The sequence below is a fragment of the Dermacentor silvarum genome, chromosome 8 (assembly GCF_013339745.2).
Source record: "Dermacentor silvarum isolate Dsil-2018 chromosome 8, BIME_Dsil_1.4, whole genome shotgun sequence".
Lineage (NCBI taxonomy): Eukaryota > Metazoa > Arthropoda > Arachnida > Ixodida > Ixodidae > Dermacentor > Dermacentor silvarum.
In genome coordinates, this window is record NC_051161.1 from 60,922,194 (window position 1) to 60,946,160 (window position 23,967).

Consider the following 23,967-nt stretch of genomic DNA (forward strand, 5'->3'; position numbering starts at 1 on the left):
CAGCGCGCGGTCGGCGCGGGCCAGGGAACGATCACATAGAACGAACTTCACGCCGAGAACGAACACGCCGTCGCATGCCGTCGTCGCTTGGCGCCACCATCGCGCCTTCTCAAAAGTCTTTAATTGATCGTGTCCCTAGGTTACACCTAGGTGCCTAGGATCGAGTCACGTGAGGGATTTTTGTACGACATTTAGACGCACGCGCTCCGGCGTGGGCCTTTTTCTGTGAACTGCCGCGCCGCGCCGCTGCTGCCCCAGACCCGTGGAGCAAGGAGAATGGATTAGTCATTACCAGGACTGATGTATGCGGATGACATTGTACTTATGGCTGACAGCAAGGAAGACTTGCAGAGATTAATGGACATCTGTGGTAAAGAGGGAGATAGCTTAGGTTTGAAGTTTAGTAAAGAAAAATCGGCAGTCATGACTTTTAATGATAATCAGGACAGCGAGCATAGGATACAGGAGGTTAGGCTGGAGGTGGTGGATAAGTACAAATATCTTGGAGTGTGGATAAACAATGGGGCTGAGTACCTAACGGAACATGAAAAATATGTGAAGGCTAAAGGTAGCAGAAATGCAGCTGTGATGAAAAATAGGGCACTGTGGAATTACAATAGGTACGAAGTGGTGAGAGGGATTTGGAAAGGGGTGATGGTCCCTAGTTTGACTTTCGGCAATGCGGTTCTGTGCATGAGATCAGAGGTTCGAGCAAGGTTGGAAGCTAAGCAGCGAGGGGTAGGTAGGCTGGCTCTGGGAGCACACGGAAATACACCAAATCAGGGGGTACAGGGTGACATGGGATGGACGTCATTCGAGGGCAGGGAAGCCAGCAGCAAGACAGAATTTGAGGAGCGATTGAGAGAAATGGCAGAAAAGCGGTGGGCAAGGAGAGTTTTCAGTTATTTGTACATGAGGAATGTTGATACAAAATGGAGGAAGCTGACCAGAAAACTGTCAATCAAATTTTTGGACTGCAGGAGGGGTGCAAACCAGGAAACAGCGGTTCAGAAAAAGGTTAAGGAAACAGAGAGGGGTCTGTGGAAAACGGGGATGCAGACGAAATCAGCACTGGGAACATATCGAACTTTCAAGCAAGAAATTGCCAAAGAAAATATCTACGATAATTCTAGGGGAAGCTCTTTGTTGTTTGAAGCCAGGACGGGAGTATTGCGGACTAAGATGTACCGAGTCAAGTACCAAGGTATAGACACGTTGTGCTGTGCGTGTGGAGAAGAGGAAACGGCTGAACACCTCATACTTTTCTGTAAAGGGCTTAACCCTACAGCGCAAGGCAACGGGGCTGATTTTTTCAAAGCATTGGGGTTTAGGGACAGTGAAGGCAAAATAGACTTTAAGCGGGTAGAAATAACCAAACAGAGGTTATCTGATTGGTGGATAAAATCAAGGCAAGGGTGAAATTTCACCCACCACAAAGTACAAAATAGGTTAATAGTCATGGCTACGTGGCGTATGCCACCGCCCGGTTTAACGGGTTCAGCGTTCAGCCTCATCCATCCATCCATCCATCCATCCGTTTGTCTGCTACTCGGCGGGCGGCTGGGCGGCGTTTGAATGTGTGCGCCGGCTCTTCTTCTGTCGCGGAGGGTACAGCCACTGTACGGACAGCTAGCATATGCGAAGACATCAGCTAGTATGTCAAAATTGTTTAAGTGTACTCATTGTAGTGCTATGTAATAACGTATAAAATAGTGCACAGACTCTTTGGAAATTTCCTCGCTGCTCCACACAAGAAAAAAATAAATAAAAAATAAGCGATCGAGCGTGTTTGTTTACGTGTTTGTTCGGCGCATCAAATATGCATCACGAAGCTTTTATGAAACTGTAAAAACTGATGCTAGATCCCTTGCTGTGTCCTGACTTACATAATGGCGCACAGCAGTATACCATAATGTGATTGTTTACATTATCCCATCTGTAATTAACTCAAGAAAGCTGCATGTAGCCAAGGTTGAACTTACATGCCTTCTGCAGCGTCTGCAGGTTCTCGCAGTATATGTGTGGTCCGCGTATACATATCGTCTGCGTGATTCTTTTAAATTTCCTCGTTCATATAACTGTATCAAGTTAATTATTATTGTATTTCATTATTACTCCATTGCACTATATGAATCTTCTTGTAATCAGATTATTTTCCCTACTGCGAAGGCAACCGGATGAAAAGTTATCGTCTGCCGGCTGTACTCGTTTTTCTTTCCTTTTGTGCAGCGCTCTTCTTAATGAGAAGCAATCATTCGCAAATCTTGTTTTCTTTTTTATTTTCTTGAATTTCTGCATTTACAAACAATGTAAACGCTTTGTGGCTGCCTAAATAGCGACACGAGCGCTGGAACAGGTCGCAGACGCTGATGACAGCGAACAGGTTATAGCTAGCGCCACTCTGCTCGTACGTTCTGTTCCTAGCGGCAAAAGGGATGAACTAGACCAGGCGTGCTGGAGCGGGGAGATCTGTGCAGGTCTGGAGTTCAGTAGGTCGTGGGTGTGCCGACCGGCGCGTCTGGAGCGTAGTTCACCGCTTCTCCGCGTCATGACGCAAAATTGGCGCTGCAGTCAGTAGAACGGTTCCGCTGTGCGCGTCGTCTGCTACAGGGGGCTGGTTCCGAGCAAAAAAAAAAAAAAAAAAAAAAAAAAAAAAAAGCCCGTATTGGAATAGTTTTATGTCGTCTGTTCGTGTCAGTTCCAAAGGTGAAGAGCTCCGCGTCTCTCGTACTGTTTGCAAGTTCCTAAGCGACGTGGAATGTTCCAGGTCGGAAGAATGACCGGCGAGATTAGCGGCGGCATTGCGCCACCAAAGAAGACCACCAAGGAGACTTTTCGCTCCGAACTGTAAGACGGGCGGAGAAAGACAGCGGAAATGTTCGCCCTGGCTGCTCAGTAGCTTGCTCAATATCGGCGACGTTAATGAGCAAGCCGTACACCGAAAAGCGTACGTCGATGAGCTCCTCGACATTAGACAGTTTTAGTTTAGCGTGGTTACCGGAATAGCGGGCGTACCGGAATAGCGGGATCGAAATGCGCATGCGCAGAACGCTAAACGACCCATACCGTTTACCGTGCGCACGCTATTTCTGAGAGTTAACGTTACTGTGTTAGCGTGGTTTACGTAGTTTACGTAAAACATGGCGGCGGTCCCGGTCGCCCGCTTCGAACTGAATTTGGCGTTGTTTTTGTAGAATTCACTCGTTCGTAGCAAATGACTGCGTAAACGGCTTTTGCTTAGTTTCATGCCGCTTCGCCAAAAGAGTTTTATGGCTAATCTTGAGGAATTTTCGAGATCGCTTCTCGTTTCGAACGCGCCTAAGCTATATAACGAGAGAAATTTTCTCCAAAAATTCCTTGATGCAGGAAAGTACCGCCACTGTACTCTGCCGCCGGCGCGCGACCTCCTCGCCTCCTCCTCGCCCCTCGCGAGTCCCCTCCGCGGCGGACGGTCTTGCGCCCGTTTTCCTGCACGATGATTGGTCTCCCTGCCGTTGCCCTTGGAAACGAGCGGAGCTTGCGTTTGGCTTGTGTTTTGCTTTTTCGTTCGCGCCATTTTGCGCCTCAGCTCGGCTGGCTCGGCGTATAGAGAACGTCGCACGCTAACATTGCACGCTGTTTCGTGCACTGTCTGCTGGCGCCATGCCGTGCTGCTGCGCATATAACTGCAGCAAGAAGCGTGATGATGGCTATGCAGTTTTTACGATACCGCAAGGAAAGCGTGATGGCTTGCGCAATAAGCAGTGGCTGCACAACATTGGCCGGAAGAACTTTGTTCCGACAAGGAACAGTGTTGTTTGCGAGGTAAGGCGCCTTTCTTATTGCTCGTATCAAAGCATCCCCTAATGCTGCATTTTTTTAATTCTTCCGGCCTGCTCATTAGCGTTTTTGCTGCGGCAATTTGTTCGTTGCATAAAAATGGGGTTCTCCTCAGAATGCTGCATATTCTGCTGAGACTCCATCACCTCGCACGTCGTCAACTCTTATTCAATCGGAAATGCAGCACTATAGATTCTGCTTTCCACTGAACAAATATACCCGAAGATACAGCCTCTCGATCGCACTTTCCGTGATTGTTAGGACCCGTTGCCTGTTTTACTGAAAATCGAAATAGCAGCTTGTAGAGGAGCTATTTACAGCTTACTTCGATATGTGTGTCAGTCACTTAAATACAATGAATGCAGGGCCCCAAAAATAGTGGCAAGTATACCCGTGGTATTGCAGGTGATGAGCGCCAGCTAGTCCACATTTTAAGACGAGACCCTTAGTTGGATATGTTTCAAGGTGAGCGTTTGAAGTACAGAAAGTAACGTGACCTAATGAAGGCCAGAAGCGAGTCAAATCATGTCCAGCCGTGTATAATAAATTATTAATGATTAGCAAAGTAAATTCATGACTGATTAACAATTGTATTAAGGTGTTTAAAGTTGATTAAGGTGGATTAAGGTTAAATAAGGAGGCTAGGGTTGATTAAGGAGGATTAAGCTGGATTAGGGTGGTTTAGGGTAGATCGAGATATAATAAGGAGGATTAGGGTGGATTAACGTCGATTAACGTGCATGAAGGAAGATTAAGATGGATTAAGGTCGATTAAAGTGTATTAAGGAGGATTAGGGTGGATTAAGGTTGAATAAGGTGGATTAAGGACGATTAGGGTGCATTGAGGTGACTAAGGTCTATCAAGGTGTATTAAGGAGGGTTAGAGTGGGTTAAGGTCGAATAAAGTGCGCGAAGGTGGATTAGTGTGGATTGAGGTGAATTACAGTAGATTTTGCAAGACTCGCATTCGAGTCTCTTAGGCGATAGCTAAGGACACCTGGTGATCTTTTTCAGTTCTTGAATTTGCTTTGAACTGGGCTGCCATGTATGCGTGAGGGGGTGACGATTATTATTTGGTTGTCTCACGGTTACAGGCAATGTGCAGGAGGTGTTCACATGATCGCGCACCCTTGCTGTTGATATAGACTTCTAGGCGGAGGCCGGGAATCTTTGCTTTAATAGCGAATGCGTTAAATCACCTTTCTTCGGTTTTGTTCTGTGGGTAAACCTTTTCCATCCATGTAACTCGAGCCGTTATCAATGCGCTTTGATTACGAAGTTGGGCAACAAATAATGATTATGGTTATGATGTAGCAATGCAGGGAATATTATGTAGGCAATAATGGTTATCACTGCAGTGTATTTGCAGCTATTTTGTGAATGTCACTTGCGCTTTTCATCAACTACACTCGGATAGAACTCAAAAACCTTTTTACCTCATTTACCTTCAATCCGGTAAATGGCAGCGGCCAATAGTAATGATGTTGCGGTTAATGGCATTTCGAAGAAGCTCGTACTAGCCAACTGCGATGTCACGCTAGGGGATTAACGGTCGATACCCTTGGTTGGAAGACACGCTTTGAGGGGTGTTTGCCACTTCGTTCTTGGGCTGTATCCAACTATAGAGCTCTTAAAATTAAGGACTCGATTGTGCATGCGCGTCCAGTATGAAACGAATCTCCTGAGCATCCGCGCATGGCATATTCTTTGCAAATAGTGGCTCGGCTCAAAAGAAAACGTGCTATCTCTTACACCTGGAGTGTAGTTTTGATCGCAACAGAGCCGCTTTTTGGAAAGGACAAGCTCTTAGCGCAAGAACCAATTGCCCGTCAACTTTCGGCCGCACTGATACTGCTTTATCATGTATTAAACGGTGTAGGTTTGTGCCATGGCGTAATGTTACTACTGTTGTGTTTTCTTGAGCATGTCTTTTGTCAGCTGCCATCCGTACTGTATGGCATATTTGTACACTATAGCATTGTTTCTCATTCTGAAAATTATATGATACTCTTCTACGTTATCTGTATCTTGTCAAATAACGTTTTTTGCGCGTGCATGAAAACAAAGCATCTTACTGACCATTCTTTTCGTTTTTGTGTGATAAATGTTTTTCTGATGTCTAATTAAAATCACAATTTTAACTATCCTACTACATAATTTAACGGTATGTTGGTGTGAACTATCAAAATACCTTTTCCAGAGGCGTTTCTTTTGCCTAAAAATATAGAATGCCTTCTCCCATAGGTATACCGAGTATTTTTTAAGCTTCATTGACACCGACGCCTGAAGAATAATCTGTAAATACCTTTCCTCAGATTCTGTTATTGTGGGTGATGAGTGGCTGCCGGCACCGCTTCATCGCAGTGAAATTGCGCAACCGGCCTGTTCAATGCAGAAACCACAGCGCAAAAGCTACTTTGACATTGAGACAAACACATGGACGGACGATGCTCTCGCCAGTAATTCATTATAAGAAGGCACACTGAATATAATACCTGCGGTGCACATGCGTGCACATACAAGAAAAAACTGCCAAACATAGAGCGATCTGCCACAAGCAATACTAGATCAGATGCAAAAAGTAAAGCAGCGTATCATGTGGCAGAAAAAATAACTGGAGTATAGAACTCGCCTCAAAGCTCCTTTTACATCAATGTGTGTCATTCATACGGCTTTAAGATGAAACCAACTTCCTCATAAACGTTGCCTTCAGCATTCTCCCATACTGCTATCACCATTTTTCAAAATATTCTACGCCACTGGGGCGCGCAACTGGCCCAAAATAATGCGCCTCCATCGAATTCTGCGGCCCATCCGCGGGAGCCCAGGCGCAATAGCGTGCCGTGCGCAGCGCGCGCAGCCGGCGGATGAGGAGAATTGAGGAGGAAAGCGCGCGCGCGGAGGAGGGTGTCGCTACTTTCAAGATCAAGGGGTTTTATGTGATGATGATGATGATGATTTATTGGCATCCCCTTTGAAACGGGGTGGCGACAAATAGTCACCTAGCCAGCTTGATTTAATCAGGTATACTACACATGTTCTTTATCTCGCATTTTTGTATACCTTTTTCAAAAATTTAGCTTGTACCGCTGCCTATGATTTTAAGAGATCAGGTCGTATCCATCTTTTCCCTGCTTTTTTTCCACCAGTACTCTAATCGTCTCTTGCTGATCTCTACGGCTGATCTGTTTATGTTTCCTTCCACTTTAAACCCAAGCGCTTCTGGGAGTTGCACGTTACCTACGGTTCTCGCTGGGTGGATCCCGTCGCATTCCATTAGGATGTGCTGAGTGGTCTCTGGATCTTTACTGCAGCATACACATGTCTCATCTAGTTCCGAATATCTAGTTCGAAATGTTCTCCGAGATGCGAGCGCCACCTGTCGGTAAAGTTGGGAGATAGGCGCGACGACGGCATATGGCCTCTGAGATGGAAACATTTCGGAGGCTATGGTAGACAGCTTGTACTGCATGTCTGTTTCGCTGCAGATCGGCGGACATGGGAAGTAAAAATACAACGTGCTTCTGGCTTCTATTGCGCGGCCTATGGCACTTTCCGGACGAACACACACATAGAATTAGGTGTCCTATGTATGCGAAATTCAAAGCGTAATGGAATAGCATCCCGCACGTAAACTACGCTATCATGCTATACTAAAACTCTCTTTCTGCAAAGTTCGTTTGCGGAACGGTAACGCTATTTCAATTAACCCTGCTATTACGCTAACGTTAAACTAAAACTGTCTATTGGAAATTTGCAAGCGGCACATGAGGCGTGGCTTGCAAAGCCGCACATGAGGTGCAAGCCGCACATGAGGTGCAAGGCGCACATGAGGAGAAATTTGCAAGCCGCACATCGAGCACCGCTGCGCTGCTACGGGGAAAAGAAAAGTGACTCTAGGCTTATATTCTGTATAGCAGGCTATGTAGCAAGAAAGTTCCTGCAAAGAACCAAGTGCTGGGATTGCTCAGGGACATCACTGAATTCAACAGAATGAGTAGGTCAGGGCTGTTGGCTCCTTCTGAAGCTCTAAAAAAAAAAAAAAAAACTGGTAGCATCGCTCGAAGACGCCTTCAAGCAGTGCTTCAGTTTAAATGAGTTACGAAGGAACAGTATCGCCGACTTTGCATCCTTTCTGCAGCTGAATCCTTTGAATTTGATCGGCTTTGAGCGGCACAAGAAAGAGCTCACAAACAATGTTGTGAAGTTGTATTCAGTTACACGCATTTACTTTCTTGTCAAGGGCAAGAACATGGCGCGCGAAAGAACCAGGTAGAAGAGGAATCACCTGAAGCGGAGGCGTGTGCTGTGAATAATGTTATGATGTGGCGGACCAACGTTGCGACCTTGCTGGCGCTAGGCTATTTATGTTGGTGCGTCTAATGACTCAAGTTATGAGAGCGTTTCTTGTATTTTAGATATATTCATGAATCTAGCCCAAGACGTATTGCTTTATTTTATTGCAACCAAACAGTGAACCATATGCTCTTACCAACACAATTCGTCTCGTAACAATTTAGATACCGTAACTGAGACAGTAATAATCACAATTGCTGGATTTCTCGAAATTGAAACATTAGAACTCACTAAATATGTCGTGAACACGTTTCCATATACCGTATAAAACCACTGCAGTATTGTTTTATGCATGAAAAAAATGCATCTACGTATTTAATGCAATGGGCTAGAACGCCGCGTTTATACCAATAAATGTGATCAATCGCCAAGCTAGAAAATTGACTTCAGCATATCGTGTCTTCTGACTAGACGACAGTAACAAATTCCCCATTCTGGCTTTGCCTATACTGCTCAAAACGGCATTGTATAACGCGTACTTCCAAGCTACAGCAGAATCAGAGATACTATCGAACACGCTGCTCATCTACACAGCGCAGCCGACGTTGCGCGCAGCTCAGCCTCGATGCCCAACGGCGGCGCTGGCATCGAGGCACCCGCTAGGCAGCGGTACAAGCTAAATTTTTGAAAAAGAAAGATAATGAGAGGTATACAAAAATGCTAGATAAAGAACATGTGTAGTATACCTGATTAAATCAAGCAGGCTAGGTGACTATTTGTCGCCACCCCGTTTCAAAGGGGATGCCAATAAATCATCATCATCATCATCACCTACCGTTATACTGTCCGCAGCGCCACTTCTGCGTCATGATGCGGAGAAGTGGTGAACTACGCTCGGTCGGCACCACCGTGGTCGGCACACCTACCCATCTAGCCACGGTAGCCAGACATTTCGCTTCTACCACGCGCGTGTCAGCAGCTATTGCCCCCCCCCCCCCCCAAAAAAAAAAAAGGAAAAAAAAGAACACAAGCTCTTTAGGAGAGAAGACGGTGGAGGAAAGAGTAGATGGCGGTACTTTTAATATATAGGGGTTTTAGCCGTTGGGCGCTCGCAGCGCCCTCTGTGTGTCGTCACACCCACTGTGGAGGTCAGTGGTCACACCACGGGCCTCGATTCTCCGGCGACTCGGCTCGTCACGGTCGCCGCGAGGCCACTGCTCCTACAGGAGCGCGTCCGTCGCTGCCTGGCAACCGCCACTGCTGGCGCGCTCGCTGCGCCCTTTGTATGACGTCACACCCCGTGCTCCGCAGCTGTGATAACCGGGAGTATTGACCCTTTTCACGGCGATCCCGTGGGCGCTGCAATGTTTGATCACGTGGTGACGCGTCCATTGCTTGCCTCAACTGCCTCCGTTGCCTTCTTGTTTACAATGGAAGTGTAGGATGCCGGCGTGGCTGAGAAAACCTTTGTTTTCGACGGACGGACGGACGGACGGACGGACGGACGGACGGACGGACGGACGGACGGACGGACAGACCGACAGACAGACAGACAGACAGACAGACAGACAGACAGACAGACAGACAGACAGACAGACAGACAGACAGACAGACAGACAGACAGACAGACAGACAGACAGACAGACAGACAGACAGACAGACAGACAGACAGACAGACAGACAGACAGGCAGACAGACAGACAGGCAGACAGACAGACAGACAGACAGACAGACAGACAGACGGACAGACGGACAGACAGACAGACAGACAGACAGACAGACAGACAGACAGACAGACAGACAGACAGACAGACAGACAGACAGACAGACAGACAGACGGACGGACGGACGGACGGACGGACGGACGGACGGACGGACGGACGGACGGACGGACGGACGGACGGACAGACAGACAGACAGACAGACAGACCTTTTATTCAGGTCCTGAGGAACTGCGTTGGGATGCCCCCTTTCAGAGGGAGTCGGTAGCAGTCGCGGGCCGCTCCCACGCAGGGACCGGAAGACCGTGGCCCTCCGCCCTCTTGCAGGCCCTCTTGAACCGACAGGTCGCCGCTTTTAAGGGCTTCCTCCCAGTCCTCTTCGTTGATGAACTCTGTGTCGCGTAACGCAGGACATTGCCAGAGCATGGGAGCTAATGAGCAATACGCCTCTCCGCAGTCCGGACATTGCGGTTCGATGTTGGGCGAGAAGTGACTAAACCTGCCCCTCGAAGGGAAAGACCTCGTTTGGAGCATCCTAAAGGCCGACGATTGCGGTCGAGTGAGTCTAGGGTGAGGAAGTGGAAAAGCCCTCCGAGAAAGATGATAATGAGTCAAGATCTCGTGGAAAGTGAGGAGCGAGTCCCTGTACCTCCCGGCGTCCCCGCCTTCGAATCCGCCGGGACCTCGCGCGCACGGTCATGGGCAAATTCATTGGCGTTGGGAACATCGGGTTGTACGTTGGCCCCCATGTGGGCCGGGAACCATTTTATGGTGTTAAACCCGGCAGCCACCTCGCTGCCGAGGATGGCCACTGCCTCCCGCGAGATCGAGCCCGAGGCGAAAGCCCTAGCTGCGGACCGCGAGTCGGTGAATATATTTGGACGCGATAGGTCCTTCATTGCTATAGCGATGGCCATTTGCTCAGCCACCGTTGCCGAAACATTTCTAACCGAGGCAAAAAACATAGGAGTTTGCCAGTATGGTCGACCGAAACCACTGCGAAGCAATTGGAACGCCCGTACTGGGCTGCATCGACAAAGGCTGCAAGATCCCGACTATCTACAACCGATTTCAATAAAGAACGGGCCCGAGCTATGCAGCGCCCTACATTGTATTGCGGGTGGACATTTCTTGGAAGTGGAGCTACCGTAAACGTTCCTCTGATTGAGGACGGTAGAGTCACCTTACGCTCGTTAGTCTCCGTAAGATCGCAGCCTATAGATTCCAGGATGCGCCTAGCTACCAGCCCGCGAGGACGATACACGCACGACCTGAGCCATCTGCTGGGCCTCGATCACCTCCGAGAGAGAGTTCTCGGTGCTGGTGGTGATAGGCAAGCCTAGAACTCGCTTTATACTTTTGCGCATTAGTGCATCGATTTTTACCTCTTCCCTTTTGGACCAGCGCAGCGCTGAAGCGACGTAATTAATGTGGCTCATGAAAAACGCATGGTATATAGAGCCGAAGGAGATTGCTCTCTTGCTCAGCCCTCCCCTGCGGTTCGACACCATGAGTATGAGCCTAAGCATGTTCTCCGTCTTGGAGGTGATGCGGGCTATAGTCTGTGAGTTGCCCCCCTTGGACTCCAGTAGGAGTTCGAGGATCCTGATGGAGCTAACCTGGGGATCATCAGCCCATCCCGTGTGTATAGAGATATGGGAATCTGCTCTAAAGGAGTGAGGAGGTTCCTAACCCCTTCTCGGGTGGGTCTGTACAGTAATAACTCGGACTTGGCCTGTGACAGGCTCAGGCCCGAACCGACTAGAAAGTTCTCCGTGATGTCTAGTGCCTGTTGAAGCGCCTGCTCTACCCCGGCGTCGGACCCTGCCATGCACCACACGGTGATATCGTTCGCGTACAGAGCATGGCTAGACCCGCGCACCATGGCGAGTCGCTCCGAGAGGCCCTTCATGGCAATATTGAAGAGTAGAGGAGATATGACTGCCGCCTGTGGGGTGCCTCTCGCTCCCAAGGTAAATTCCTCGGATTTTACTTGACCGATCTTGATGGTAGCTCTGCGGTCCCCGAGAAAGGAGCTAACGTATGCGTGGAAACGTTGTCCCAGCCCCATATCCGAGACTGCCTCAAGAACAAACTTGTGCGAGATATTGACAAAAGCTTCGTCCAGGTCTAGAGCTAGTATGCCTCTAGTATCCCTGGTGTAGTTGTCAATAATTTGCCTCTTGATAAGGAGCATGACGTCCTGTGTGGATATTGCAGGTCTAAATCCTACCATATTGTGTGGAAATAGCTCTTTGCATTCTATGTACCGGGATACACGATTGCGAACCGCATTTTCGGCACCTTGCCCACGCAAGACATAAGCGCGATGGACCGCATGTTCTCCGGCGCTTGAGGTTTGCCTGACTTTGGGATGAGCACAACCGAGGCCGTCTTCCAGGATTCGGGGACCAGCCCCGTTTCCTAGATTTTGTTGACTTCCTCAGTGAGCTTCTCGATGGATTTACCGTCCAAGTTACGTCACAGCTTACTTGAGATCCCATCCGGGCCCCGTGCAGAGCGCCCGTTGAGATCGTGGAGGACCTCCCGAATTTCGGGTCCCCGGAAGGGCCCAGCGGAAGATATCTGTCTGCTAACCCCTGCAGGAGGGCTTTTTCGGACACCCCCTTCGCCTTTTGGCTATGAACGATTATGTCAATAGCCAATCTCTGATTACCCTTGGACTGCGACTCATCAAGTAATTGCTTGAGGAGGTTCCACTTGCCTCCCACTCTCATCTGACCGTCAACCGAAGAACATACTTCATTCCACTGCTGTTTCGACAGTTCAATAGAGTAGGCTTCAATCTCGCGACTGAGCTGCGCAATTTTCTTTCGAAGTCTGCGATTGAATCTTTGCGTTCTCCATCGGGATAGGATGGAATTCTTGGCATCTAAGAGGTGCGCGAGACGCGCATCCATCCGATCAATCCTCAGGTCCGTTTTGACAACCTTGGTCGCAGCATTAGCATCCTCCTTGAGCCTTGCAAAGAGGCTGTCTAAGCTGTCGTATTCATCCTGGTCCTCTTTTCGCAATTTCCGAAAGGCATCCCAGTCCGTCACTTTAAATTCTCTGAGGGGAGCTGCATTTACTGCTAGGGTAATAGCCAATATGAAGTGGTCGCTACCTAGATTATCTTGTAAATTTTGCCACCCTGCCCCTGGGACGTTCTTGACGAACGCCAAGCCCGGAGTTGTGTCTCGGGCCACCAACGTGCCAGTTCTCGTCGGGTATTGCGGATCCGTAATAAGTTCCAGCGAACAGTCCGATACCGCCTTTAGGAGACTGTTAACCATGGGGGATTGCCTATGGTAGCCCCAAGCTTCGTGCGGAGCATTAAAGTCTCCCGCTACCACGATGGGGGCGCCCTTGGCCAGAGCCATCGCTTTTGCCATGATTGAAGTGAACGCCTGCCGGTTGTCCGACGGCGATCTGTAGACATTCAGGATGAAAACGCTGTTTTTCAGCCAGCTGTTGGGAATGATTTCGACCATAATCACCTCCACCATTGTTTTGCCCAGTTGTAATATGTGTTCCTGAAAGGAGCATTTTCTTGCGACCAAGGTTGCCAAACCGCGTTTCCCCTCCTTCGCACCGAGACGACTCGATAGCCCGGGAAGGCTATAGCGCATCACCGAGAGTTTCCTGTAATATAATTACGTGTGGTTTGACCGCATGAGAAGCGACAAACTGCTGCAGCGGAGCCCTGCGCCTTTCGAAACTAGCGCAGTTCCACTGCCACACGACCAGCTGATTAGCGATGCCCTCCATGATTACTGTTCTCAATTAGCCACTTCCTTATGGGGTTCACTGCTACCGCGCCTGCAGGCTACTGTGCAACGCTTGGGCCTTTCGGAGGTGAGCGTGCCGTAGCCAGAGCTGCCTGCGTACTTTCAAGAGACGACACTCTTTTAAGTAGGGTAGTCATGCTATCAGCAAGTTGTTTAATCGATTGCTGCATGCTTTCCAGTGCCTTGCTGTTGGACTCGGTCTCCACAGAGTCCCACTCCCCTCGCGGGGGCGAGGCCCTACGTTTACCCGAGCGCGCCTGTGCCTCCCCTGGTGCATCTGCTGTCTCTCGCCCTGCGAGAAGTAAGATTTGCGGAACGACTCAAAGTCAGCCCTCATCTGTTGAAGCTCGGCCTTCAGACGAGCATTCTCATTAAAGTTTACTCTCTCTCTCTCTCTTGGATCAACGTAGCTACCCTGGGGTCTTCCCTATGCTCAGGCAATGCTACCTGCGTTACCTTTGGTGGCGGCGCCGCTGGCTTCGGCTTGGCACGATAAGCCCAGGTAGGCTCTTCCTGGATCCGCACCCGGGAGTGAGAGCGCCTTCTGGAGGGAGAGCGCCATCTGGAGCGAGAGTAATGCGAACTGCTGCCGCGATGGTACAGTGTACTAGAAGTATACTTCTTACTTCTAGTACACTGTAGCGATGGTAGCGGCGTTACTCAGCGTCACGTGATCATTTTCTTTCGCGATCATTCGATAGCTCTCTAGAAGCCCGACGCGGAGGCCGTTTCCAGGAGCGAGGAGGGTTTTTCGCCGACGGCTGGCCATAGACGGGTTGGCGCCTGGCGCTGCGTCGCGGCGTCTTTTATTGCGATAGCAATTATTGGACACTCAAAAGCAGATTTCTGCCGTCGGCGTCGCCGTCGTCGTCGCCGTCGCCGTGAGGTTCCGTATGACGTCAGTGGAGATGAAATCGTCACCGCGCTACAGTGTACCCCTTCTAGTACACTGTAACCGCGCGCCGAACGCTGTATGTGCGAGTGAAAGGGCGCGAGGGGCGCGCGCTTTCACGGGGAGTGAACGCACGGCGGAGAACAAACGCACGTTCTGCTCCGTGCTCGCTTAAGGGCTGCAGAAGTAGGCGTCTCTTTCCTCCTTTACAATCATCATATATGTAGAGCAAACGCGCCTTCTTCCGACGCGCGAGAGGCCGTGGGGGAGGGGGAGGGAAGGCAGGCGACGCTTAGCTGCGGTATCAAGTGCCTATTTATATCAGAGGCTCCTGCAACAGTCACCAACGCCGCACGCATTTTGAGCGAACGCGAGCAAAACGCCGACGGCGTCGACAACAGTTCTGCGTATTGCCGGCGCTGCTGCATGTCCAAGTTTATACAGCTGATAAAGCTAATATCATTACTCCGTATAGATCTCTACAAATTTGCTATCGCAATTGATGCTTCGCCTTTCAGGTGAAACTGCGACAACATTTTTATGGTTGTTTTTTTTCCAAAGGGAGGGAACCGACGCCAAAGGGAGGGAAATTTGGCGTCGGTGTTTTATGCCGCCGAAAAAATTGTGCAATCCGAGACGAAACAGGCCGACATGCTCTTGAGGATGGTGGGGCGACGAGCGACTACGTAGACCGGTAAAGTCTCAGGGCTCTCGCGGGAGAGGAAAAACCGGCACCCGATCTCTTAGCGTAGCATTTTTAATCTCTCTCGGAACGCTAGCCTGTGCCGGTGCGTGCCAGCCGCTCGTGGCTTGTATAGACGCGAGCGTCTACGTAATTATCATGCGACGCTGATGCTGCTGCCGCTACAGAGGGCTCCCCCTAGAGAGGAGGAAAGTTCGACGAACGATGAAAAGCGCACATGACGCGGCGTCTCTTGGCGTTGGTCTTGGGTGTCACGGAAGGGGTCGGCGACGATGCATGTAGCAGGGTTGCGTCGCACATTGGTGGTGCCGATGGTGCGGGTGCTTCAATGTAGGCGGGTTTGAGACGTTCCAGGGCAATTGTGTTTGATCGGCCGTTGACGTTCACGACAAAAGTCTTCGGACGACGCTCGATAACACAATATGGCCCGGAGTAGTGCGGCTTCAAAGGCTTCCGCACGGCACAATTACGCACGAAAACGTGGGTAGCAGAGGTGAGTGCGGGAGAAACGTACGGAGACTTTGCTGCTTGCGAACGTGTATGGAACGGGGCGCATCTGACTGAAAAAAAACCTTGCAGTTCGGCAACGTAGTAGGCCGGTGACGGCATAGGTGTTTTGCTGGTGGCGACAAAGAAATCGCATGGAAGGCGTAGGTGAGTGCCGTAGACGAGCTCAGCACAGGACCAACCTAGGTCGCTCTTGAGCGTGGCTCTGATGCCAAGTAAAACGAGAGGCAAATGTAGAACCCACTTCTCCGGCGATTCATGCGCCATAAGGATGCCTTGAGATACCTGTGAAAACGTTCAACAAGTCCATTGGACTGCGGGTGGTAAACAGTTGTGCGAAAACGCGTCGTTCCGAGTAGTTTGAGTAGCTCGTTGAAGAGTGCCGAGTCGAACTGCCGACCGCGATCGGTGATTATAGTGGATGGGCAGCCGAACCTTGCAATCCATGTAGACACGAAAGCTGCTGCAACAGTGGGCGCTGAGATGTCAGATATAGGTGTATATCTTCTGGCCACCGTGTATAGCGGTCGATGCATGTCAGTATGTAGCAGTAACCTTTCGAAGGTGCGACAGAGCCGACGAGGTCCAGGTGTACGGTGTCAAAACGAGCATCCAATGGAAGAAAAGACTTTGCAGGCGGAATGGGGAGACGCTGGATCTTGAAGCATTGACACGACAAACAGCAGCGAACCCAATCGCGAACTTGCGACTGGAAAGAAGCTTCTGTGTGGCGCGTATGCCAGGATGCGACAGGTTGTGCACGGTTTCGAAAAAGTTGTCGCAGTTTCACCTGAAAGGCGAAGCATCAATTGCGATAGCAAATTTGAAGATAGCTATACGGAGTAATGATAGCAGCTTTATCAGCTGTATAAACTTGGACATGCAGCAGCACCGGCAACACGCAGAACTGTTGTCGACGCCATCGGCATTTTGCCCGCGTTCGCTCAAAATGCGTGCGGCGTTGGTGACTGTTGCCGGAGCCTCTGATATAAATAGGCACTTGGTGCCGCAGCTAAACGTCGCCTCCCCCCCCCCCCCCCCCCCCCCCACGGCCTTTCGTGCGTCGGAAGAAGGCACGTTTGCTCTACATATATGGTGATTGTAGAGGAGGAAAGAGACGCCTACTATTGCAGCCCTTAAGGGAGAACAGAGCAGAACGCGCGTTTGTTCTCAGCCGTGCGTTCACTCCCCGTGAAAGCGCGCGTCCCTCGCGCCCTTTCACTCGCACATACAGCGTTCGGCGCGCGGCGACGATTTCATCTCCATTGACGTCATACGGAACCTCACGGCGACGGCGACGCCGACGGCAGAAATCTGCTTTTGAGTGTCCATATAATTGCTATCGCAATAATAGACGTCTGCGAAGGGATGCCGGAATGTATGGTCTAGGCGTGTCGGTAGAAGTGTCGCAAACGACGGACGTACCATCTGGAGTCACAACGACGTCCTCTAATTTCAGGGACGTTGATAAATTCCGGAGTGTATGAAGTTCGGAGTCGTCACGCTGTTGACTGGCGAGTAAGTCGACATTTATGATAAATGGCTCCGACGTCAACGTGGAAACGGCATTGACACGACTTAGAACGTCGGCTGGAACGTTGTCGGTGCCCTTGATGTGTCGGAACGTTGTTGTAAACTCGGAGATGTAGGAAAGGTGTCGACTCTATCGCGGGGCGAATAACAGGACGCCGAATGGTTCATTGCGTGCACAAGGGGCTTGTGGTCTGTCAAGACAGTAAATGCACGGCCTTCTAGGAAATGGCGAAAATGTCTGATAGCCAGGTAAACAGCGAGTAATTCACGGCTGAACACGCTGTAGCGGGACAACGCAGGCTTCAGTTTCTTGGAGAAAAAGTTGTCGCAGTTTCACCTGAAAGGTGAAGCATCAATTGCGATAGCAAATTTGTAGAGAGCTATACGGAGTAATGATATTAGCTTTATCAGCTGTATAAACTTGGACATGCAGCAGCACCGGCAACGCGCAGAACTGTTGTCGACGCCGTCGGCGTTTTGCCCGCGTTCGCTCAAAATGCCTGCGGCGTTGGTGACTGTTGCCGGAGCCTCTGATATAAATAGGCACTTGGTGCCGCAGCTAAACGTGGACGGCAGTGGTCGAATGCCGTAAGCGTCGACAATATGACCGAGGAACTCGAGTTCGGGTTGACCGAATTCGCTCCTGGCGTCGTTGATGACAATTCCGTTACTGGCAAGGCGTGAAAACAACAACCGCAAGTGGTGAAGATATTCTTCTGCGGAAGAACTTGCGACGAGAAGGTCGTCAATGTATGCAAAAACGAAAGGCAGGCCTCGGGTGACGGAATCGATGAAACGCTGAAAGGAGTGGCCCGCGTTCCGTAAGCCGAAAGGCATGCGAAGAAATTCAAAAGGACCGAAGGGTGTGGTGATGGCGGTCTTGGGAATGTCTTCTTCAGCGACCGGTAGTTGATGATAGGCGCGAACGAGATCGATCTTAGAAAAGATCGTCGCACCTTGCAACGCCACCGTGAAGTCCTGAATGTTCGGGAGAGGGTAGCGATCAGGAACTGTAACGTTGTTTAGTGCCCGGTAATTACCGCATGAGCGCCAGTCTCCCGTCTTCTTAGGCACCATGTGAAGAGGTGATGCCCAATTACTGGAGGAAGGGCGGATGATGCCAAGTTGCAGCATGTGTTCGAACTCCGCGCGAGGGATCTTGAGTTTCTCCGGGGACAAACGCCGTGGTCGGAAATAAACTGGTGGGCCGGAGGTGACGATGTGATGGCACACGTCATGTTGCACTGGTTGCGTCCAGTCCGGCAGGCGCGTCAGGGTGGGAAAATCGCGTAGGAGCGCGGTGAAAGGTTCGTCCGACATGGCAGAAATAGGCGCGATCGGCGATATACCTGATGATGGGACGCCGGGAACGGATAGCTGGGTCACGGAGTTCATGAGACGGCGTCGTTGAACGTCGACAAGGAGTCCGTAGTTGTGCAAGAAGTCTGCTCCAATGACTGCACGACGGACGTCTGCAACCAGGAAAATCCAGCGGAACGCTCGTCGAAGGCCAAGGTTGAGCATGGCGGAGCGTGACGAGAAAACTGGAATGCTGGTCCCATTGACGGCTTGCATGAACGACACAGGTGTCCCTTTTCGGTCGGAGTAGTGGGCGGGGAGAATGCTGACGTCAGCTCCTGCGTCGACTAGGAACCGTTGTCTCTTAACTCTGTCCGTCACGTAGAAAAGGTGACTTGTGTGTTGGGCCGGACCACTCGTCGCCGTTAGAGGTCGGCCGGGCTGTTTCCCTGCCAAGCGCAGTGACGCCGACAGTGACGAACGTCGTTTCCAAAACGGCGGTGGTAGTAGCAAACGCTAGACGTTGTAGTTTATGTTTCATTGCGGTTGCCCCTGCGTCTTGATTTGCTGGAACTACGGCTGCGTGGGCGACGAGTTGACGTGCGGCGATGTTCTGCTGCACAGATGATGCGTTCCAGGCGCTGACACAAAGAGTCGAGAGGAGATTGCGCTGCCGAAGAGCAGGGAAGGGTTCGCAGGGCGGTTATATTGTCACGCGGAGACGATGTCGTGGCTGCGATGGTTGGGGTGGCTACTTACATGACTTTGTCGGCCAAAGAGGCAAGTCCGGTAAGATCCATGGTAGAGGCTGTCGCCAGGACCATCTGCACGTTAGCCAGGGGCCGCTGCAAAAATAATTCGTGCAACAACGCGTCGTCGATGGATCTCGCGTTGTTTCCGTGCAGCTGCCTCATTCGGCGAAGAAGTTGACTAGGGCGTCGGTCGCCGAGTTTTTCAGTGGACAGAAGCTGCTGGATATGAGAACGCTGTGAAGCTGCTGTGCGCTGTAGCAGGGCTGCCTTGAGATCGTCATAGGCGGCAGTAGACAATGGGGCGTTAAACAAATCTGCTACTGCGTCAATGGCGGCGGGCGAGAGCGCTGCAACGGCGTAATGAAACTTTGAGGCTTGAGAGCGGATACCAGCGACTTGAAATTGTGATTCGGCCTGAAGAAACCACGCCGAAGGATGCTGGTCCCAGTACGGTGGGAGGCGGACGGCGATGGCCGAACAGGAGGGCTCACCGCGTTCGTCGGAAGGGTTCTGGCCTTGAGCTCTCGTAGCGTTGGTCTGTTCCATGGTCGTCTCTACCACAGGAGCGTACGGCAGTATCACGTCCGAGGTCACCAAACTGTGGCGACGAGCGACCACGTAGACCGGTAAAGTCTCAGGGCTCTCGCGGGAGATTAAAAACTGACACCCGATCTCTTAGCGTAGCATTTTTATTCTCTCTCGGAACGCTATAGCCTGTGCCGGTGCGTGCCAGCCGCTCGTGCCTCGTGTAGACGCGAGCGTCTAAGTAATTATCATGCGACGCTGATGCTGCTGCCACTACAATGGCTTTCAAGGCCGCTCTCCGCCTGCCGATGAGTACAGATAGAATCACACTTGTCTAGAGCAGTCGAGCGGCCGGCTGCGGACTGCAGAAGCGCCGCTTACCGGCTGTCGCTGGGTTCGAGATATGTTGGATGCAAGCGCCAAAAGCCTGCATGCGGCATGGCTTCTCGCGGCCATTTATGTTATCGGCCTGTAGATTTTTTTTCACGAACGTGGGTGGGCGGGATCTGCGCTTATTCGCTGCCTGCTTCGTCGCGTGCAGCCGGCGCCGCAGCTGATAACATAGCAAAAAATGCGTTTTACTTCTCGTCAGTCGTCGTTTGCGTCTATCACTTCATGTGCCAATTGGCGTTGACGTCACCATTCACCGAGACGCCAATGAATCTTTGCCATTTCTTTATCTTGAATCATGTGTAGTTCTCAGAGCCAGTGCATGCATTCCGTTGCACATACACGCTTATCACGGACAGCGGTGGTTCCACAAGCGACAGCAAGCAAAAAAAAAAAAAAAAAAAAAAAATTGAAGAAAAAGAAGTGAGATAACTGACTATCTTTCATGATCAAATTTACAGGCTGACATCGCAGATAGGCCGCAAGTGCACATGCCGCGTGCAGGCTTTTGGCGCTTGCATCCAACATATCTCGAACCCAGCGACTGCCGGTACGCGGCGCTGTTGCAGCCCGCAGCCGGCCGCTCGACTGCTCTAGACAAGTGTGATTCTATCTGTACATCGACTGACAAATTATTCGCGCTGGGGTTACACAACGCCCTCAGCGAACTCACAGAAGCCCTTCACGCCTCACAACAGAGACTTGCCCGGACTAACACGAGCCGGCAGGTCCTACGAACATTGGGTTTCACAGCCGCAACACTACGAACCCAAGAAACCTGCACGATACCTCGTCACGTCATGGACAGGTATCACATTGCCCCAATACCACGCAACATGGACTCTAACCTACACTCCGGCAGGATAAGAGCGAGGGTCCTGTACATAGAGAAAACGTTCAGGTTCCATACCACGGCCCCTTTTACAGATGCTGCCATGTACGGGACAAAGAATAAGGACGCAGTGGCAGTGGTCTGCGACCGCCCAGGCCACGTTACCTCCGGTTCATTGACCCGCCCCTGCACGATCACGGAAGTCGAAGAGCTGGCCATCGCGTTAGCCTTCCGCGAAGGCCAACACGCAAACAAACCACTGACGATCCTCACGGATTCCCAGCAGGCCTGCCGCAACTTCCTACAGGGAAGAATCGCAAGACCTGCGGCACAAGTCCTAGCCCAAATACCCAAGGAGAACACTGACATCATCACCCAAATCATCATCTGGATACTGGGCCACGCTGCCATCACGGGTAACCCGTATGCCGACAGAGCAGCTCGAGAATTTGTACATAACCGAGCACATAACCGACTGCAAATGACCCTGACCCAGTTGACCCCGAGTATTCAGCAATCCTGAACTACCAAAGAGGGAGTCGCTTGCGATCTCCCCCACCCCATCGAAAACTAAAGACGGAGGATGCCACTGCCTGGCGTAGGCTCCAGACAGGCACTTACACGAACCTACACATATTACATCCCATGCACCCCACAGCCTACAGGGACGAATGCCCGTGGTGCGGGGCCACACCAACCATGTACCACATTACACATTACGTGGGAGTGCACACTACACAACATAGAACACCACGACACGAACACCACGAGGGAGCAATGGGAGGCACTGCTGTCCAGCTCGGCCCTCGACGACCAGCTCAAGCTGATCCAGAGAGCAGAGAAGATGGAAAGAGCCAGCGGAGCCCTGTCTAAGGGCCTCGCCCATTAGCGATGCCCCTTCAGGGCAAGACAATTCGGGGCAAGACAAAACTGTGATTGTCTTTCAAATAAAGTTTAGCTATTTATCTATTTTATCTCCCTCTCTCCTTCCTTATCCCTCCACCCATCTACCCCATCGGTTAAGTGGCTGACACAAGCCACCTCCTTACCGGCACAAGAGTGCCTGGTGAAATTCATCAACGCTGCGTTCAAATATTGCACCAGCGAGGCCTTAGACTGAAGGACTTCACCAGCTTCACTATTGATTTTAATGAAGTATTAATCTTTCTCTCTCTCTTGGACCACTGGGTCGGCGTAAGAAGCTGGAAAGATATATATATATATATATATATATATATATATATATATATATATATATATATACGAGAGGAAAGGGAACCGAGGGGCCCGATTTTTTTAATAAACATATCATAAGAAGCCAACAAATAATAACACCAAGGACAACATAGGGGAAATTACTTGTACTTATTAATTGCATTAATTTATCATTTCTTTAATGCAATTAATAAGTACAAGTAATTTCCCCTATGTTGTCCTTGGTGTTATTGTTTGTTGGCTTCTTATGATATGTTTATTATATATATATATATATATATATATATATATATATATATATATATATATATATATATATATATATATATATATAGATAGATAGATAGATAGATAGATAGATAGATAGATAGATAGATAGATAAGCTCAAAAAGCCTGAAGTAGGCAAAGAATGCTAATCTCGCATCAAGAAAAGAAGACGGTAAATATCAAACTAGCGCAGCAGTCTCTGTGTTGCAAATGAAATTGCACATTGCAAGGCAAACGTGATGATCATAATTACTTATTTAATGGCACAAACCCACTGGGTGGGGATGCGCCACACCTGTGGCTGCACTTGCCTCGTCTTCTTCAGAAAGGTGTAAATTAGAGCTAGTCGGCAAGGCATCATCTTTGAAAGGAACAGCGCTAAACCAACACCACCTAGATAAATTGAGCTAATCTAGGTGGTATTAGCTAAACACGAAGGACAAGTGAGCGGCAAACATGCACAGGCAGAGCGCTCTTTGCCACTCGCTTGTTCTATACTTTGCGCAGTTCCCTTCATAGATATGGCCTTCTTCTCCAAATGTTTTCTTTCCTCCATGGACTTCCTAAGGCATCATATTCAGTCCAACGACTACCAAAATAAATCTCCATTCAGCACAGCCAAGGGCACGTAAGGAAGCTAGAGCTCACCTTTATGGTGTCGACGGCGTTCCGGTTAGCAGAAGCACAGACGAAAGCACCGTAGTAATTTTCTAGCCTCTGGCTACCTTGTTTCGTGCTGAAAGGTGCCGAAAGAAGGACGAAGAAGAAACGGTGCACGTGCAGCAGAATATCTCAATCGTCATCAAATTGCGCGTTGTTCTTTTCGAAGCACCAGTAGAAGCAGCCAGGTAGCTTGTCGCGTTCTCGGGCGTCAGGGCCTGTTCTCTACCGGAGGCATTGTCCAACGCGGGACCTGAGGGCGCGTGGCTGCTGCCCGACCGTAAGCATTCCTGTTATTCTCAAGCGGTACGTCTCTCACTCGACTGTTCCCCGCTAACGCACTTGACTTCTTTATCAAATGTGTTTTGCTGTACGGTGCCAATGCTCAAATTACCAGAACACAGGGGTCATCTTAGTTATTTGTGAACAATGCAACTTTAGGGACAAGTTATTGTTGTTATTGTTTGCATTAGGACCGAAATGAGGGCTGAGTTTGTCGTTATAGTACTTTTGCCAAAGGAGTCAATGCTACACTGCGCTGACTCCAAAGCTCGGTGAGTGTTGGGAGTCAGCCGACGGGTGGAAACGGCGTACACGCTTGCCTATTTCAAGATACCATTGCTTATTTTTGAACGCTTTGTTTGCTGTCGCGATTCCCATTCATGCCTAGCTTTTGGCGCTCCCTGGCTATATTAACTTTGGCCACGCTTTAGTGCGCTGAGAGCAGAAGCTTTTGTTGTCTCAAGCGAATGCTGTTGCGTTGC

General features: G+C 50.1%; 1 pseudogene; it reads right to left on the reverse strand.

The window, feature by feature from the left end:
• Positions 1-13,665: 13,665 nt before the first annotated feature.
• Positions 13,666-19,946, reverse strand: LOC119462157 (uncharacterized; annotated as a pseudogene).
• Between the last annotated feature and the right edge of the window lie 4,021 nt (positions 19,947-23,967).